We start from the raw sequence: 6,000 nt of genomic DNA on the forward strand, positions 1-6,000 counted from the left end.
TTTATCGTGCATTTTCGGTTTATGAAGTGGTGGGTAGCAGGGAAAAGCAGCAGCTCTGTCGATTTATATCAGGATATATTTATTTTATCTCATTGTGAGCACAGGCCAAAAAGATATTAAGAAACATAAAGATACATGGGGCGCCTGGGTGGCACAGAGGTTAAGCGTCTGCCTTCGGCTCAGGGGCGTGATCCCGGCATTATGGGATCGAGCCCCACGTCAGGCTCCTCTGCTATGAGCCTGCTTCTTCCTATCCCGCTCCCCCTGCTTGTGTTCCCTCTCTCGCTGGCTGTCTCTATCTCTGTCGAATAAATAATAAAAAAATCTTTAAAAAAAAAAAAGAAAGAAAGAAACGTNGAAAGATGGGGCGCCTGGGTGGCATAGCGGTTAAGCATCTGCCTTCGGCTCAGGGCGTGATCCCGGCGTTATGGGATCGAGCCCCACGTCAGGCTCCTCTGCTATGAGCCTGCTTCTTCCTATCCCGCTCCCCCTGCTTGTGTTCCCTCTCTCGCTGGCTGTCTCTATCTCTGTCGAATAAATAATAAAAAAATCTTTAAAAAAAAAAAAGAAAGAAAGAAACGTAAAGGTACAGACAACAATGTGCAACTCTTGAAAAACTCCAAATTGTAAACGGACTCCCTTTTGTTATCCCTTAGGTATCTCAATTTTTGCAAATGTACTCTCTTGGGTCTGACTTCTTTGGGTAAAATTATGTCTGCGACATTCATTCCTATTTTTTTTCTAAGATTTTATTTATTTATTCGACAGAGATAGAGACAGCCAGCAAGAAAGGGAACACAAGCAGGGGGAGTGGGAGAGGAAGAAGTAGGCTTCCCACTGAGCAGGGAGCCCGATGCAGGGTTTGATCCCAGAACCCTGGGATCACGCCCTGAGCCAAAGGCAGATGCTTAACGACTGAGCCACCCAGGAGCCCCTCACCCCTATTGTTGAGTGCCTTATTCCTTCACCTTCTAAAAAAACATTGTTGAGTAGTATTCCAATGTAGGAATACACCAGGATTTAGCTACCCGTTTGTTGGGTTGACGGATATTTGGTTGATTTCCAGTTTCCTCCAATTCTTGATACACACAATTGGCAAGAAAGTTTGTGTGCACAAATGGTTGATAAGAAATGAAAAACAACTTTTGCAAATCGTGCAACAGGTGAAATTATAGTTGACAGGTGATAGGAAATTATAAACCACATTTTACAAGCCATTTACAAATCCCCAGAAACGAAATTATATTTGAAGAAGAATGTGATACACAAAAATATGGGAACTGGGGCCTTTGCTGAGAGCTTTCTCCACCAGGAGCCCCCTTCCGGCTCCCTGTGTGTGTGTCTCCTATAAGGACACTAGTCACTGAATTTAGGACTCACCCGAATTCTGCATGACCTCATCCCACATAGGAACAACCAGACTGGAAGACTGGAACTGAGGGGAGAGTGGGCTCAGAGTCCAAGATTCCCAGGAGGGGAAAGAAAGAACTGATGGATTATTCTATATCAGGGGTTGGCAAACTTTTTCTGTCACAGATAACAACATTTTTGGCTTGGTGGGTCATATGGTCGCTGTCACAACTTTGCTGCCCTGCTGTTACAGCACAAAAGTAGCCAGAGACAAGAAATACATGGATGGGCGTGGCTGTGTGCCAATAAAACTTTATTTATATGAACAGGCGGAAGACCGGAATTGGCCGTAGGGTTGCAGTTTGCCAATCTTTGTCCTAGATGTTTAAGCCCATGGCAAAACAAAAAGACGAAACAAAACAAAAAGCCTCTGGGAGGCCTAAGGCGAACGGAATGGGAAAAAATATTAAAGCACATAGGAAATCGTCAGAGGGCAAGGCCATAACAGGAAGTTTAAAAAGATAATGTCTGAAAGCAAGGTTAATACAAGAGGAAAGAGTCGGTGTTGAAAATGGCTGGTTACTAGAGGAGAGGATTTGAGCAGACAGAGGTGAACAGGGCACTGTTAGTTTGTTATGAATCTTTCTGGTCTTTTAGATACTCAAACAACAACAGTGAAACAATGTATATGTATTACCTTAATAAAAAAATTAAAACTTAAAAAACAGCAACCAGGGTGCCTGGGTGGCTCAGTCAGTTAAGCATGCATTTGGCTCAGGTCCTGATCTCAGGGTCCTGGGAGGGAGCCCCACATCAGGCTCCCTGCTCAGTGGGGAGTCGGCTTCTCCCTCTCCCTCTGCCCCTCCCCCATTCGTGCTTTCTCACTCTCTCGCTCTATCATAAATAAACAAATTAATTAATAAAAGAAAAAAGGGGAAAAAACCACAGCAGCCTACTTCTGGGGCAGTCCATCTCTACTGCCTGTAGGTAGAGACCCCAGAGGCAGGGCTTTAGGCTCCCCAGGGGGAGGCGGAGGGGGGCAGGGAGAGACGGAAGCTGCCACCAGGGGGAGCTCTGGGAAAACGTACAGATTTTGTCTAGAAAAATAAAACTGAATGAACATCGTCGGGGCTGGTCTACAGGGGGAATGCCAAACCACCATCGCATGGGGCCAACTCTGGCCCTCTACCTGTGGGGGTTTTCGGGGGCCTTTGTTATCTTATTTTACAAGTATTTTTTATTGAGCTGTAACTGACATATGAGTTTCAGGTGTACCCCCATAATTCTATTTGGATACATTGCAAAATGATTGCAATAAATCTTGTTACCGTCAGCAAATGTACTTACAACTTTTTTCTTGTGATGAGAATTTTTAAGATCTACTCTCTTAGCAACTGTCAAATATAAATACAGTATCGTTAACTACAGCCACCACGCTACACACGGTATCCCTGGGGCTTATTTATTTTATAACTGAAAGTTTGTACCCCTCGAACCCCTTCCCTTACTTTGCCCATGCCCACTGCCCCACCTCTGGCGACTGCCAGTCTGTTCTCTGTATCTAGGAATTCAGTTTTTTTCTTTCGTCTTGTTTTTAGCTTCCACATGTAAGTGAGACCATACGGTATTTGTCTCTGATTTATTTCTTAGCATGATGCCCTCAAAGTCCATCTGTTGCAAATGGCAGGATTTCCTTCCTTTTTGTGGCTGAATAGTATTTGTGTGTGTGTGTGTGTGTGACATTTTTTTTATCCATCTGTTGACCAGCACTTTGGTTGTTTCCATATCTTGGCTATTGTAAAACATGACGCAATGAACACGAGGATGCAGATCTCAATTTGAGATCCTATTTTCGCTTCCTTTGGGTGTATTCCCAGCAGTAAAATCACTGGGGCATATGGTGTAGTGGCTTAATTTGAGGCACCTGCATACTGTTTTCCACAGTGGCTGCACCAACTTACATTCCTACCAACAGTGCACAAGGGGTCCCTTTTCTCCACATCCTTGCCAATGCTTGTTGTCTCTTGTATTTTGGACAACGGCCATTCTAACAGGTGTGAGGGGATGGGTCATTGTGGTCTTAATTTGCATCTCCCTGAGGATGAGTGACGTTGAGTCTCCTTCATGTACCTGCTGGCCATTTGCATGTCTTCTTTAGGAAAATGTCTATTCATTGCCTCTGCCCACTTTTTTAAATCAGATTTTGAAATTAAAAAAAAAAGTATGTGTATTACTTCCATAATATGTTTACAGATTAATTTAAATATAAAAAAAGTAATGGGTCAGCCCCAGAGAATACCAAATTGACACAATACAGGGACAGGGAATAAAGGATCTATGTTTTAATTTTTTTTTAAAGATTTTTTTTTAAAGATTTTATTTATTTATTCGACAGAGATAGAGACAGCCAGCGAGAGAGGGAACACAAGCAGGGGGAGTGGGAGAGGAAGAAGCAGGCTCATAGCGGAGGAGCCTGACGTGGGGCTNCGACAGAGATAGAGACAGCCAGCGAGAGAGAACAAAGCAGGGGGAATGGGAGAGGAAGAAGCAGGCTCCTAGCAGAGGAGCCCGATGTGGGGCTCGATCCCATAATGCCGGGATCACGCCCTGAGCCGAAGGCAGACACCTAACCACTGTGCCACCCAGGCGCCCCAGTGTTTTAAATTTTTGACAAACACAGTCAAGTTGTTCTTCAATAGAGCTGCACTGATGCATTGCTCCCAACAACAAGTGAGCACCATGAATGAGGTTAAGACTTTTGTCTTGAGGAATTTGGGGCTAACTGCTTAGCTAGGTAACCTACGTCCATCATAAACTGTTAACTCCCACTCGGCCGAGACATACCACTTGAAGGTTATAGCAGTTAGCATTTGACTGCATCTTAAAGAAAACCTAACCAAAGTAGGCTTTGAAATAGGGCCTTGGGGCACCTAGCTGGCTCAGTCGGTAGAGCATGCCACTCTTGATCTTGGGGTTAGGAGTTCAAGCCCCATGTCAGGCATAGGGATTACTTAAAAATTAAATATTTTTTTAAAAATTGGGGGTTGGGGGTGCCTGGGTGGCTCAGTTGGTAAAGCATCCAGACTCTTGATTTTGGCTCAGGTCATGATCTCAGGGTCTTCGGATTGAGCTGTGCACTGGGCTCCGCACTCAGCAGGAAGTCTGCTTGAGGATTCTCTCTCCCTTTCCCTCTGCCCCTCCCCTCCACTTGCACACATGCTCACTCTCTCTCTCCAAAATAAATAAATTTATATTTTAAAAATAGGGGCTTATATTTTCTCAGCAGGTGGGAAATCTACATGTAAATGGATGCTGGCTTTGATTCAGCTACTCACTGTTGCCATCAAGGGCCCAGGATATTAATGTCCTAAGCTGCTGGCTTCTTGCGCCCCTTACTGTTGCTTCATGATTGCAAAATAGCTGCCATGGCTCCACACAGGACATCCCCATTCCAGGCAGGAAGAGAGGGGTAGGAGAAATCACAGTGATCTTTCCTTTCCTGCTTGTCCTTTAAAGCAGATTTGTTTCTAGAAACTGACTTGCCCTGATGTTGTGTTGGCCGGAATGGTCACACAGCCACTCACCACTGTAGGGGATTCTGGGAAAAAGAATTTGCTTTTCCAGCCTCTCTGGTTCAAAGGAAAATGGAGAAGGGGCTGGGAATGGCTGTCTCGTTTACTGCACAATCACTGTATTAAGAGATGTTAAGAGTCTGCTTCAGTTGCCAGAACAACCAGTCACAGACATGAACTGGGTAAATAAGATGCAGGGCAGGGGTAAGTGGACAAAATTTAAGGGGAAGCCAAAACAAACAAAACAACACAAAGAAACAGCTACCAAGATGAACGGCATTTCAATGCAGTATGTTAAAAAAATCAACACGAATGCCAAAAAACCATGATGAATAAAACGTTAACATTTTAAATAAGACACAGGACTCGACAGGCGCAGGACTAGAGGGAGTGAGCTTTGTGCACATTCAGGGTCCGATCCTCGTGAGTTATCTGGAGGACATGGACACAAGGAGGGCCCAGACACACTGCAGAAAGAATTTCAGTGTCAGCTAGGACAGAGTGAAGCTCAGAGTCATGATGTGGGTCTAGAGCTGGCATTCTCATACACCCTGCCTCTGACCAGCTGTGCGCCTCTGGGCAAATTACCTGGCCTCTCTGTTTTTCCACCAGTAAAGTTAGGGACAGTTCTTCAGTGGTGCAGCTGCCAGGCCATATTAAACGCTGCTCAGGTCTGGGGACCACAACTGAAAGACTCTCTGAGAGTCAGGATGTTCTGTGAAGAGCTGGGACAGAGCAGAGTTACAGAACCAAGCATGACTTCTGCCCCTCTGCCACTTGCTTCCTGTGTGACCTCAGGCAAGTGGCTTGGCCTCTCTGATCTTCAGTTGCTCTACTGGAGTGCATTCTGAGTATTAAATCATGTCACAGGGTCAGAATAATCTATTTATTTAAAAATTTTTGAGGAAAAATTCACATTAGATTAACCATTAATCAGTTTAAGGCAGACAACTCAGTGGCATTTAGCATGTTCGTGATGTTGTCCGCCGCACCTCTGTCTAGTTCCAAGACATTTCCATTGCTGCAAAGGCAGACTCTATACGTATTAGCAATCATTCCCCACCCCCTCCCCCCAGCC

The sequence above is a fragment of the Ailuropoda melanoleuca genome, chromosome 4 (assembly GCF_002007445.2).
Source record: "Ailuropoda melanoleuca isolate Jingjing chromosome 4, ASM200744v2, whole genome shotgun sequence".
NCBI lineage: Eukaryota > Metazoa > Chordata > Mammalia > Carnivora > Ursidae > Ailuropoda > Ailuropoda melanoleuca.